This window comes from Strix uralensis, chromosome Z (genome assembly GCF_047716275.1).
Source record: "Strix uralensis isolate ZFMK-TIS-50842 chromosome Z, bStrUra1, whole genome shotgun sequence".
NCBI lineage: Eukaryota > Metazoa > Chordata > Aves > Strigiformes > Strigidae > Strix > Strix uralensis.
Genome location: NC_134012.1, coordinates 11,035,838 through 11,048,791, shown reverse-complemented (window position 1 = coordinate 11,048,791; position 12,954 = coordinate 11,035,838). Strand labels below are relative to the sequence as shown.

General features: G+C 39.8%; 1 long non-coding RNA gene across 1 annotated transcript in view; it reads right to left on the bottom strand.

Annotated features, from left to right (window-relative positions):
• Positions 1–12,954, bottom strand: part of LOC141937570 (uncharacterized) — a 78,322-nt gene that overhangs the window by 16,453 nt on the left and 48,915 nt on the right. Inside the window, exon 2 of the long non-coding RNA XR_012627008.1 lies at positions 928–1,042. This is a non-coding gene — a long non-coding RNA (uncharacterized LOC141937570). The remainder of the gene's footprint in view (positions 1–927; positions 1,043–12,954) is intronic.

Genomic DNA, 12,954 nt, shown 5'->3' with positions numbered 1-12,954 from the left:
GATGAGTTTGGATGATATAATATAAAATTAGATGCAGTACCTGCAACTTCTCCCCAGGTCTAGCCAAAGGATGCCTCAGCCACTGTGTCCTCAATTGGCTCCAGAAGCCCCACAGCAAGGACAAACACCTTGGCAGCTGGGGAGGAAAGTACTTGGGCACCAGGGGAATCTTCAGAGGCGCAGAAGGGAGTCAGCCTGAGCTCCTCCCACAAAGCTAGTTTTTCAGCCTGTCCTGCCTTTTTTAAAACTTTATAAACTGGGATGTAATCAATTGCTTCTTGTTTTGCTATTCCCATCAACAATCTATTGAAAACTTAACCCAAAACATTTTACAAAGCTGAACTGGTAGGATATCTCCTTCAGCTGTGAGAGACTTTATACCTGTTCAAGGCCTCATTCAGGTCGTAATGGAAATATAGAGGTTTGGAAAGAGTTACAGGCCAACGCCAAGCTGCCAGCGAGGGTCTTTAGTTAACTGCAGTGCAGGAGAGGACAGATCCCTTGCCCTTTTTTCTACCTTTCTTCACATTTTCAGATCACTTCCATGTCATGTGTCTCTACATGTCATCTCATTTACTAGATTTTGTTATTCTTCCTAGGAAAATAATTTTCTGAGTAAAGAGGATTTGCCTCTTGGAAGGCTTTTGTGCTTATTTAGTAATAACACAGGATGTAGTGTACTCTGGGTGCACAGTACGTCTACCTATCCAAAATCCAACCCAGCACAGGCAAATGCAGACAACCTCCTCATAAAGGAAATGCATCCATCAGATAGTGGCAGCGTTGGTACACTAGCATGGACCTTCGTACACAACGAGAATATTCACAGCTTCCTTTATATATGGGTGAGAATGCACTCAGCACCCATAGAAGTTCAAACTTTGTAGAAATCCTACTTACGCAAAAGAGCTTTTTGCCCCCACTCACCTTGTGGGAGTGCACTCCAACTGCGGAAGCCTTTCTTTTATGTTGAAGGCATTTCCCTTGATGAGTTTCCTATTTGATATCCTTTTGATTTCACAATGTGTCTTCTTCTCGTATTCTGAAATAGTACATAAAAGCAGTTCATTTCTTTCCTCCTTATGTTTTTTGTACTGTACACAAATTTCTGTTGTATCTCAGATCCGTCTCCATGCAAACACTGAACTGTTTTCTGTCTCTTCATACCCAAGCAATGGATACGAGTAATTTCCAGAATCTCTGTATTTCTATTAGGCTTTTTCAATCTTGGTAGATGTCAGTTTAGATGTTAGGTTTTTTACTTTTTTTATCTTAGGTGAGGGCACACCTACTCAGAAAAAAGCATGAAAATCCTCCACACAGTATCTGATCAGTACTTACTGCTAGCCCTTATCTGGATAGATGGCTTTTTTATTAAAATCCATCTGACTTCAAGCAGGCACAATTAAAGGCTACAGCTGGAGAAATCAAGCTGAATTGACCTCTACCCTATATTTTTAATAAATTTTAAAGTATATTTGCAATTATGAAAATAATTTGTGTGAGACTAGCAGAATAAACAATAAATATATTAAGAACATTAAAATAATTTTAATTGTTAAATGTTTTCTATTAAAAGTCAGAACTGGCTAACAAATTCTCTCATGCAAGAATATAAGGGCTGACTGATACTGATAACACCTCTTTTCCTCCTCATAATACAACAGATTTGTGTGCTCATGTATGTGTAGTTGTATATATACACATATTTGTGTAGTGGTAGTCTTCCATGCTAACATTTAGGAATGCATACATATACATCTGAATCAGTATAATAACTGAACACATTTTGAAGAGGTAACAGTATTTCATTTAAATTTAAATGTCTTGTTTTGAATAAGCAGTTATGTTATGGAGCTAAATCAGTCAGCTTAACAACAAAGGACAGTATGCTCATGAATTATGTATGTTAACTGCATTTTCTGCCTGCTCATAATTGACAGGTATCATGGCACCTTCTAAACTTCCTGTAATTATATGCCACATATCAAACACTGACTTACGTGTAATGGTCCTCCCCTACACACATACACACAAAATGTTTTTATGTTTTATTTATAGCTTACTGTATTTTTAAATTTTCTGTTTCTCTCACTCTGGCTTCCAAGTTGCTTTGCCACTCAACCCATTCAACAATATTAAATCAATGAGATTTCTTCAACGTTAGTTTGTCAGAGTCATTCATTCAAGCATTTGTTCCATCCTTTTTGTTTGTTTTGTTTTTTAAAAAATTAGTGAGGATAAACCAATACCAAAGAAAATTTACCTTGTAATTGTTTAAGAGAAATTACCTGATGTTTGGATACTTGTAGTAAAACAGATGTCTCAGTCTTTGATATCAAGTTCCTGTCTTCACTGACAGAGATATTTGCGTCATTATGTAGCAGCTTTAGGTAGTAATAGATTAAAAACCTAGTGTCTTAACAGAGCTGATTGAACAGCTAGTTCTTTCTTGGTACTATGCATTTAATTCAGACTAACTCCATCATAACAAGGATACATTAACTGGGTAGCTCCACAACTGGACTCATTAGATGCAATGCTTACTGAATAAATGTAACTTCTACTGGGTATCTTAGCACATGATTCAGTATTTTCATTTAATTCAGTGTTCTGTTCCTTGGAAGGAAATTAATTTTGCTGATAATTATTTTAATAAACCTGTGATAATAAAGCTATAATTAAAAAGGAGTCTTTTAGTTACCTGGAATGGCTCTTTACTTGTATTGCCTTAAATACCCAAATTTATATTTTAATCTAAAAACCTACATTCAGTAAATAATATGCTTTGTATATGTAAAAAAGCACTCCACTAGAATATGCTGTGGAAGAGTTCCTCACTGCCATAGAAAGTGCATGAAATGAAGTCCTAGCAATTATGAAAAGTAGTTGTGGAGAAAGAAAATTAGATAAATATCTCTTTTGTTCCCATTAATTTAGACTTGATTTGTCAGCTTCTTTAGAAACCAAAACTTATATTCTTATCCCGTATCATTAACTAAGTTTTTTCTGAAGCTCATACCTAAGTGAAACAAGTGATCTGATACACCCTTTCTCACTGAATTGGGATAAAGTATTAAATATATTTATAAAGCCCCTTTCATCAATAACCAACTTCCAAAATATGATACCTTGGGACTCTGGTAGAAGGTGACAGCCTGTGAGCAGTCAGTGATGGCAAAGGAAAGGTAAAGTACTACCATCAGCTAATAACATGCCTGCTCTTAACTGAACTGAAAGATAAAATTTCAGGAAGGGGAAAAAAAAACCCACTATTTTTTCTCTAAGGCATGATTTTTGGCAAAGATATCTGGGTGTAGGACCTATCTGGCTTGAGAGCTCTAAACACCTGAGTGCAGATAAACAAAGTAAAAAGCAGAATGCAGATCTTTTAGCAGTTGTTGGCAAATGCTTATATGAACAATTACCAATGGCCATACATAAATACAGTTTTCAAAGACTTAGCATTCAGCTGATGTAAATGCAAAATTCAGAGAGACATGTGGAGACATTCTGCTGTTGGGCTGAGTGCTAACTTCTCTATTTCTACCCTAGCATTGAGGCTCTATAGCTGATTCTGCAGAAAAAAAGTATTGCCTGAACTTTTTCTAAATGTGCCTTTAGGCAGAAAGTTATGAGGAACTGCAACCATGAAATGATCATTCTCTCTCTCTCCGATTTTTTTTTACATTGCCACCAATGCACCTAACGCTTCTGAAAGAGGTTTTATTTTCTATCTTCTGCTTATCCAGCTTATGCTGAAGCAGCACAGATGTCTCCCAAAAGGCTATTGGGTTCAGTGGGAGAAGATTTCTAGATGATCTCAGATGTATCTGCACCACAGGAGAAACTCAGGGAAAGCAAGCAGGCTGGGGTGCTGGGGAGACACAAGCCTTCCAGAGGCAGAGTGTCCTGGGGACATGCAGCAACCGTTCTCAGAGAGGAAGTGACAAATCAAAGACATTTCCATAAATTGGCTTATTTACCCTCCTAAAACGAAGGTTAAGAGAAGGTTGGATTACTTTTGATAAAAACAAAATGCGAACATCTTCCACTCTGTACTCTTGTAAAGAATAATCAAACAAACATTCAAAACAAAAGAGCCTCTGTGATCCCTTTCATCTTTTCATGGTCTCCTCACATGTCAATCCGCTTAACATAGCCTAATTTGTTTAGGGTTAAATAATACACCACTTTCTTCACAGGAATGGTATGTATTTAGGCAAGTAATCTTACAAAATTAACAGGACTACTCCTTTAATTAAGGGGTTCAGGACAGGACCTTGGCAGAGACCTTTCGTCTGTGAATGTTCACCTCAAAAGTGCTTACATTACATCTTGTTATTATGTTAAAGCAGTGTTGTCTGATTTTTTTTAGTGTTAGTAGGCTCTGTTACCTCCTATTGGGGCACCCACAGGCTCCAGCTCCTCAGCTTTCCATTACAGTGCGGTCAGAAGAGAGAGTATTATGTACCCTCCTACCACAGGAACAGACCAGTCACATCATGGTCATGGATGGGTGCATTCCCAAGCATGTAGTGGAGAAAGACGCACAGACCCCTTAGGACAAGGGTGAAACAGCTGCTAGAGTGATTCCCTGGCCCTGTCATGGGGTTCTGGAGAAGAGAGCAGCATGCAGCACTCAGGAGTCTTCTGTGAGGCTGGACAACACCAGTGAGCCCTAAGCAAGCATCCCCACTCTAGATGTATTTCAGTTTTGGTCATGGATTGCAAGCTACGGGGTTGTGAAGATTCAGTCTCATTGGTCAGCCTCTGAAAAGGCAGTAAATGAAGGAGCCACATTGCCAACCTTCAGATGCTGTGTCTAAACTGAGCTTTCCCATGCAGGTGAGCTGCGGCTGGAGAGAACAGCTGTCTGCTCCATGGACCCATGTGCAGACATTTCCCATGCTGTCCTCTCAGCTGCAAGTAGCTTCTGACAGGGCTTACACCTATATCATTTTGTGGGTAGGTCTTCAAAGGGTGAATTGAAAACACACTGGCCTATACTTGCCCCTAGAGAATAAGCACATCGTTTCTGCTTATTTTGGCACTTGAGTCTACCAACAAAAAAGTCCCACTATGGCAAAATAGGCTATCATTCTCATAGCAGACTGACTTGATTAATATAGTTACAAAGCTTGTTTTGCAATTCAAACCTTATCAAACCAAATCCAAAATGATTTTCCTGGATAAATCCAATTACAATGTAAATACTGAGTCTGAACGTATTTTCTGTAATTACCAAACAATTCTGTAAAAAGGGTCTTAAAGTAGACTAAATTGCCTCTCTTACCCTGCCAGCCCTCCTTGCCCCCCCAGGGGCACCTTTCTGGAGCAGTGTTGTGCTTGGCAAAGGAAGGAGGAGACTAGCCTGCATGTGCAAATCCCCCAGCTTCGGGCTGGCTTGCAGGTGGTGGTGCTCCACTTGGCCCTACTGCTGCTCCAGTGGGAGAAAGGCTTCCTGACAAGCTGGTGTCTGATGGAAAGGGACACCTCTCCTACACTCTTTTCACATTTGAAGTCCTCTCCTAGCTGGATATGCTTCTGTCAGATCACTGAAAGCATCAGCAGGCTTTGCTCTGCTTTGTTACAAAGACAGATTTTAAATTATGATAGTCATTTGTTTTATGCTCCTCTTTAATTGTTTTTTAAAAAAGAAACCAAATAAACATATTTCTATTTCTATAAAAATGTCCATAGGCAAGTGTTGGAAGTTTCCTTTTCCTGCAAAGCTGGCAGACATGTTGTCAGCATTACTAATTATGAGAAGTTTGAAGACAAAATGTCAATTTTTTTAACAACTGCTTTTTTGATTAGCTGGCAACCTTGATGTCTGTAGTAGCTTTGGGTTTATAGGGTCTGATTTTTAAGTGAGTGGTAGCTTGAAGGGCTCAAATAATTCATAACAGCCTGATCAGTTTTGTGTTACTATTTTCCCCAATTAAAATAATGGAGTATCAGGCCAGGGCAAAGGTCTCACAAATAACGACTGCCATGAATGGTCCTTCCAAAATGACTGGGTTGTGCACAGGAGTGAGTGTGTATTCAGCACAGCAGGTGGAAACATTTTTGAGGAAAGCTTTTTTCCATTTAAAAATAACAGTTGGTTAAACCGAATGTTTCCCAGGAATGTCACAGTTTTGACAACAGCAACAACAACACAGAAATATGAATGGTATCCCCAGGCCAGGGTGGATTTTGCGGGATGAGAAGGAAGGGGATGCCCCTGGGGCTGATCAGATGTATCAGGAGAAAAAGGGTTTTCGCATCTCCCTAGCCAACATCCTGACCACAGAGCCATGCTGTCCTTCTTGCTTTCCTGCTAGAGATACTCCACTTGAGAGAAATAATCAAGAGCTGTCTGGGCTGGGCTGCAGGAGAGAGGCTCCAGCTGCCGGTGCCAGCCTCGCAGGTGGGTGCCAGGCCTGAAGGCCCTGCGGGGCAGCGAGGCCATCCCGCCTTCTCACCCCATGCCTGGGAATACCAGAGCTTCTGCAGAACTGGTCATTGCAGGATCATCTCGCTTATCTTTTCTCCTTTTCTTGGAAAGTGAAATTCTACAGTTTCTCTTTAAAATGTAAAAGGAATTATCTGCTGCCAATATAGAAAGAAAAGACATTCTGAATTTTTTCACAGACGAAGTTGTTGTTTTCCAGTCAGACTCAAGAGGACAAAAACACTGGCAGGCCATTGACAGGGCTGAGGACTTCTTGGATTTCTCCAAGCCAAGACCAGACCCCCTTCACATCTTTAGTGCTATACTTCACTTTCACAAAACAAAGAGGAAAAGAAACAAGTTCTGTATCGCCAAAATGTTTCCACCTATGTCAATAACATCCTTGTGCTGACAATGCTTAGACTAGGAATTTATGTATCATTATATTTCAAAGATGCACTTTAAGTATTTACATGTTACAACTTCCTGAGTAATACAGACTGTACTTGTCTAGAGCTGTTTCTAAAGCACATTTTTTGAACTCCCAATTACTCCATACATGCCTCAAGATAACTTGTGGAAAATTTCATGAGAACTACATTAGCCCTGATTAGGTGTTATCAGAATCAAAACAAAAATTCATTAAATAAATATACAATATCTCTATAGCAGTTTTGTGTACCACTTCTGGTTCTATACCACACAGAAGTTTCACATTTCTATTTTATCAGTATCTGTCATATTAATAAAATTATAGTCTTAAGACCCAGTAAGTATGTAAAAATCTGGAAAATGATGCTAAAATACCTATGACCTAGACATGAAAAATAGAGAAAAACATTTACTTAAACTAGGACATTATTAAAAGCATCAGATCAATTACTTTTGATATCATGGAGTAAGCAGTGTCCCAGTTCTCTGATGAGACAATGGAGGAACAGACTGTGCTTTGCTAACACGTATCAGGTTTATTGTTGGTTTTAATGGTAGAAAGGGTGAAAGAAGGGCAATGAGGTGAATCTAACAATTGTAATGATAAAAAAAAAATACTGCTCTTCTGGAAAGAAGAATAACAATGTTCTCATCAGTGAGAACTGCAAGTGAAACCAGTCTGTTCTTGCTATTCAAGCCAGACAAAAAGAAATGGGACAGAACAGTATATTTAGGAACAGCAGCAAGGCAAGTTTGCCATCATTTTAGTACCCCTTTTAGAGACTGGAAACCCCAAAGCACAGGCTAGTGTTAAAGAATCCATTCGGTTTTAGCCCAAAGAAGTGGGGAGAGCCCAAGCACTAGTCAAGGGCTTTGCCCAACAGGTGTAAAAAGGCTAAACATAGTTCAGAGGGAAAAATGCCAACTGCAATGTAACCTGGCCCTGTTCCTGCAGTAGGGTGGGCACCAAGGAGAAACAAGCATGCCGAGAAAGAAGAGTGTGAGCAGAAGCACTCAGGGTAGTGTGACTTTGCACAAGCCATCCAGTAAAGGCAAAGGCAGTCTGGATCTCACACTCCAGCTGACTGAGATGGAACCAACACTGCTCCTTTCCAGCCATCCGTTACACATGCCCCTCAGTACCAACGCTTGCCCGGCATCCCGCCCAGCATGCTGGGTGCTGTGCAACCAACCAAATGACTGTCCATGTGCCTGAAGAACTTACGGTGTGAGTCCTGGACCTACGCTGGTATCAAGGCGTTAATAAAATGAACAAGTAAGTCTGATGCATATCATAGCCACCCTAAGGATTTTTTTAAAGGAGCATGCAGAACAGTTTAATTTCAGCCTTACTTTATTCAAACTTTGTTAAAAGCTCAAAAAAAGTTGCACATACATACTGAAAATTTTGCCAGCTGATGGTTAGCAGCAACATTGTGAGTAATGCAAAAAAATTGTAGCTGAACCTATAACTACAGTGATTGAAGTTCTGACAGATACTATTTAACCGTGCCAGCTGATAGGAACTAACCAGGTGAGAAGACTCCTGTCTGCCATGCAAACCCTGCTCATTCAGTTTTCCCTTTAGCTTCCGCCCTCACCCTCCTTTCACTAAAGGCTGTTACACCATGTCATAAATGTAGAACATCTACAAGATAGGAGCTGGCATTTTGGTATTTATTTGTGCAGTCTGTGGTGTTTAAATCTGATTTTAACCCATGGGTTCTGTTATATTACAAACTGTTATAGCGACATGGTGGATTGGAGTTTGGCTTGAGTAAGGGCTTCAGGATGTAGCCAGTGCCCCAGCCTGCCCTTCTGACCTTTGTTTTGGCCTTTAGATGTGAAAAGATCTGCAAACTGGTGCAAGATAATCATCCTTATGCAATAGAAGTATCTTCCTTCTCGTTTTGGTTAGAGATTTTTAGAAGAACACTTCTCATAGAAAAAAAAGAAAAACTATAAAACTAGTGCTGTAGATGAGAAAAGTGTTTCTTTAGATGTTAAAAGCAACAAAACCAAGTTAAATCATCCCAATTTCAGTACTCCCTACTTTGCCTGCACTGCAGACACTGATGCTACTAAGTAGTAGTACACATTTATGATTAGTATGCTTGTCTTATGCATCATAAGCACCATCTTCTAACAACATTGCAAATTAATTAGAAAAGCTAATATACTCTGTTTTAAGAAGCAAAAAAAAAATGTTTGCTTATGTCTGCATCACTGACATATGAGACCCAGCCTAAATACTCATTTAATAAATACATTGCATAAATACAGGTTTTCCAGTCTGAATCATACTAACATAAAGAGATTCAGGTTTAGTGTATCAGCCTACCAGCACTTCAGCAGCAAGATCTGGTCTAAATCACCAAATAATTTCCATTTGTCACCCATCAATCAATTTCATGATACCTAATGCACAGAAAAGCTTCTTAAAGCACTTTTTTTGAGAAAGATCTTGACTTGAGATGGGTCATGGGGAGTCCTAAGAGGAGATCCAAAGGACAATAGATATAATTATTCTACTAAGATTTGGTTTTGACTTTTCTTTTTTCTCCTGACAGGAGCAAAGAAGGGAAGCCCTAATAATTTCCTTTTTTCTTCCCGCTCAACACCAGATTTGTTGTTAAGGAAACTGGATTTTTATAAACAAAATTAAGTAAATAAAAAAAATACAAAAGCTGATTGTGCATAAACTTAGCATTGAACTGATGCACAAGCTAGTTCTGGATGAACTTTTGGCATCCTTCCTATTACTCATTATTATTGAAAAGGTTTCCTATTTAATAAACAGGTGGTAGTTGGTTTGTGCTAGACTCCAGGTCCACTTACCTTTGGATGTTGAAACAATGTGGATATCAAGCCATGTAGGTTGCTCCATACCTTACAGTGCTAGAGTGTCTCAGTGTCTTTGTCTTTCTTGCCTATATATATACATTTAAGAAAAGTTATATGCTCCTTCTTTCAAGTTTGAAGAACACTGTCATTCACCTAGCTGTGCATTCACAGTGGTAAATAAACAAGTGACATTGATCTGTTTGGTGTATATGAGAAACAAGTACATACTCTACTGCCCCAAAAAGAAATATTTTAATGCTACATTTCTCACTCCACCATGTGGTGTTACCCTTCTGGAGTCCTGCTTTGCCAGAAGCACGGTGGGATGTCCATGGGACCATGGACTTTTCCTAAAGAACAAGTACACAAACAGTTCATTCTGGAGAAAACAGAAAGCACCTATCTGCAGTGGCAAACCAAGAATCTGAGTTCACCCACTCTGCTGGTCTGCCAGGGCTTGCACAGTGCAGGGTGTCTGGCTGCATGCCAGCACACACTGCAATCAATCTGAGGAGAACAAGATTGGGCATCCCTGTCTTGTTTCTTACAGGGAATTTAAACCCTATTGTTGCACTTTTTAGGCTCTTGCAAGCTGCATAACATGCTGGTAGAATAAGCAGTTATATTTTTTCCTAGTGTCAGTGGCATATCAGGTGCCGTTCATGTTGCAGCACTGGTTTATATTTGCACGGTAAATGCCTAAGCAAATTACAGTGCATGAATAAGGAAAAGGGGAATGGACAGAAGACTCCTCACCTGGATTAAAGTTTTCTGTTACCTGCATGATGTGTTTATCCCTGTGCTTGCCTTAGAACGGATCTTACTGACCCAAGAGCATGACACTGAATTATTTGGTGCTATCAGTTCAATATCACTGGCAATGTGGAAGCACTGGAAGTCAAGAAGCAGATGGCTATCTTCATGACTGAAAGCACCAGCTCTCTCTATTTCCACCCTATGCATTCATCTCAATCTGCACAGGTTGAATTCACAGCTTTAGCCTCCCAGTACTTATAACTGTGAGAACAGAGGTAAAGAAACCATTAGGATTGTTAGTTTCTTAAGCAGAGATGGGAAGATGTCCTACCTAAAAATGAGATGGTCTTCAAATCACCTCTGTTATTGGGCAAGGAGCAGAGAAGTTGGGAAGAGAGATTTGGGGAAGAGAGATTGGAGCTACGCAGAATGCTTCAGTTCTTCCACTGCCACTTGGTCATTCCTGAGTTTTGTAGTGATAACAACAGGTTTGGGGCTACAGCTGAAAGTGGGTAACACTCCCAGGAAAAACTGCAGTTGGTGTGACATCTCTAAAAAGACTTCCAGATGATTTTAACCCCAAGGTTTATGCCACTGTAAGTCATGTTGGCTAATACTAACTTAGTGTCACCAATAATGGCAGCAATGTTCATATCACAGAGAAGAGGCCTTGAATGATGATTCAGTATTTCCCCTTACAATGTTCTCAAAAGTATTTTCAGCAGCATTTTACCTGTTTGAGTGCACTGTTTTACATCTCTCTAGCGCTGCATCAATAAAGACCTAATGTTCTATGTCTCCAAATGCCTCTCAGATACCAAAAACCCCACAATATATATCACAAATAGTGAACTTTTAATGTTCTCTCTTGTCACCGGTTCACTTTCACTCCAGCCAGCATTAATCCCTGTTACTCTCTTGTCACTGTTCTGTTATGAGGCTTAAAGTGCACCTGATACTTCACTGTGTAGGGATAGATAAAAAAGAGACTAAGGGGAGGAATAATAGCTCTGTAGTGAAACTAAACACAGCCTTGGATGCAGGCAGAGTCAGAATTAGCAGATGCACACACTCCCAGTCACACTGCAGAAGGCAGCTTACGCAGCTGGGCTCACGCTGAGATCCTTTGCACAATCAGCATCAAAGCAATCACAACTCTGCCCCAAGTTTCACATTTTATTTAATTTCTCAATTCTCACATTCTTTTTGTTGTGTTTGGCAACAAAACTTAAAGGTGGGAGTAGGACAGCTGAAAGGAGATCTGAGGTTGTCACAGAAACTGGGGAAGTGACTAGAGTGGGTACGCAGGCAGGGGAGGAAGGTGAAGAGCTGTGGGATCTGGTGGAGTGGCTGGGGATGGAGCAATGAGGAAAACTCCATCAGGGAAACCACAGTCAGGAAGATGGTTGGGAGCAATGAAGTAGAGAAAGAGAGGAAACATGAAGCAGGCAGATCTAGAATCCATTTGGTCTCAAATGTGCTCTGACACCCTTGCTAAGATAAACAGAATGGTTCTGATGGCCGACACTATGCTCAGGAACACCCAAGATATTCTCACCATATGGTACATGCAGTCCTAATGAAAGCATAGGGCAGTTTGTTACTAGCTTTCTTGTGTAAATCATACGAGATGTGCACCGACAAATTAATATTGCACCCAGAAGTTGAAGAATTTTCTGATTTTTAGCATTTGGCCTCTCAATCCCAAAATTATTTTTACTTCATACACTATGCATTCAAGCTGATCTAAGGAAAGTTAAGCAAAACTACTACAACTTACTGAAAAGTCATATTCTCATGTTGTCATCGGAGTGCCATGTTAAATCTTGGACTTGCTTAGAAAACTTGAAATGTCTTAAAAATGCATTTAGACTTAACTAGTTATAAAGGACAAACCTCAGATCAATGCGCTCATATGAAAATACCATATGTAATATGTTTTTGGTTTTTTTTAACAATATCCTTTTAAATGTGTTTATTTTATCCCATCACTTGGCATAGGTAGCAATTACTGGTAGGCAATATGCTCTGCTGTAACTTACTTCCCTTAAGAAAAAACAAAAGGGTGAGGGCCACCCATGTCTAACAGGGTTTTTTACAAGAGCAGTTTTGAGGAGTGAGGCTGCTCTCTCATCCCATATTCTTCCACACTGCCCCTGCTTTTCCTGCTGTGAATGTTCTTCCAAATGGTTAGGTTGGCTCTGCTCAATGCATCATTTGTTATCCCAGGTCTTTTCATGAATAATAGGCAACAGTGTAAAGTGCATATGTTACAAAGTGACCCCTCTTCCTTTATTAGTAACAGATGCAAGCAAGAAAACCCAGACCCTTCCATGTTAAAGCCTATACCTTCAGCAGAGCTGTTCCCATAAAACCTCCTCTGAGTCTCAGGCAAGAAGGTCAACTATTGACTGGGAAATATCAAAGCAAAGTCCACACATGATGGAAATTCAGTTTCCTGGTCCAGTCAGCTCAGCACAACC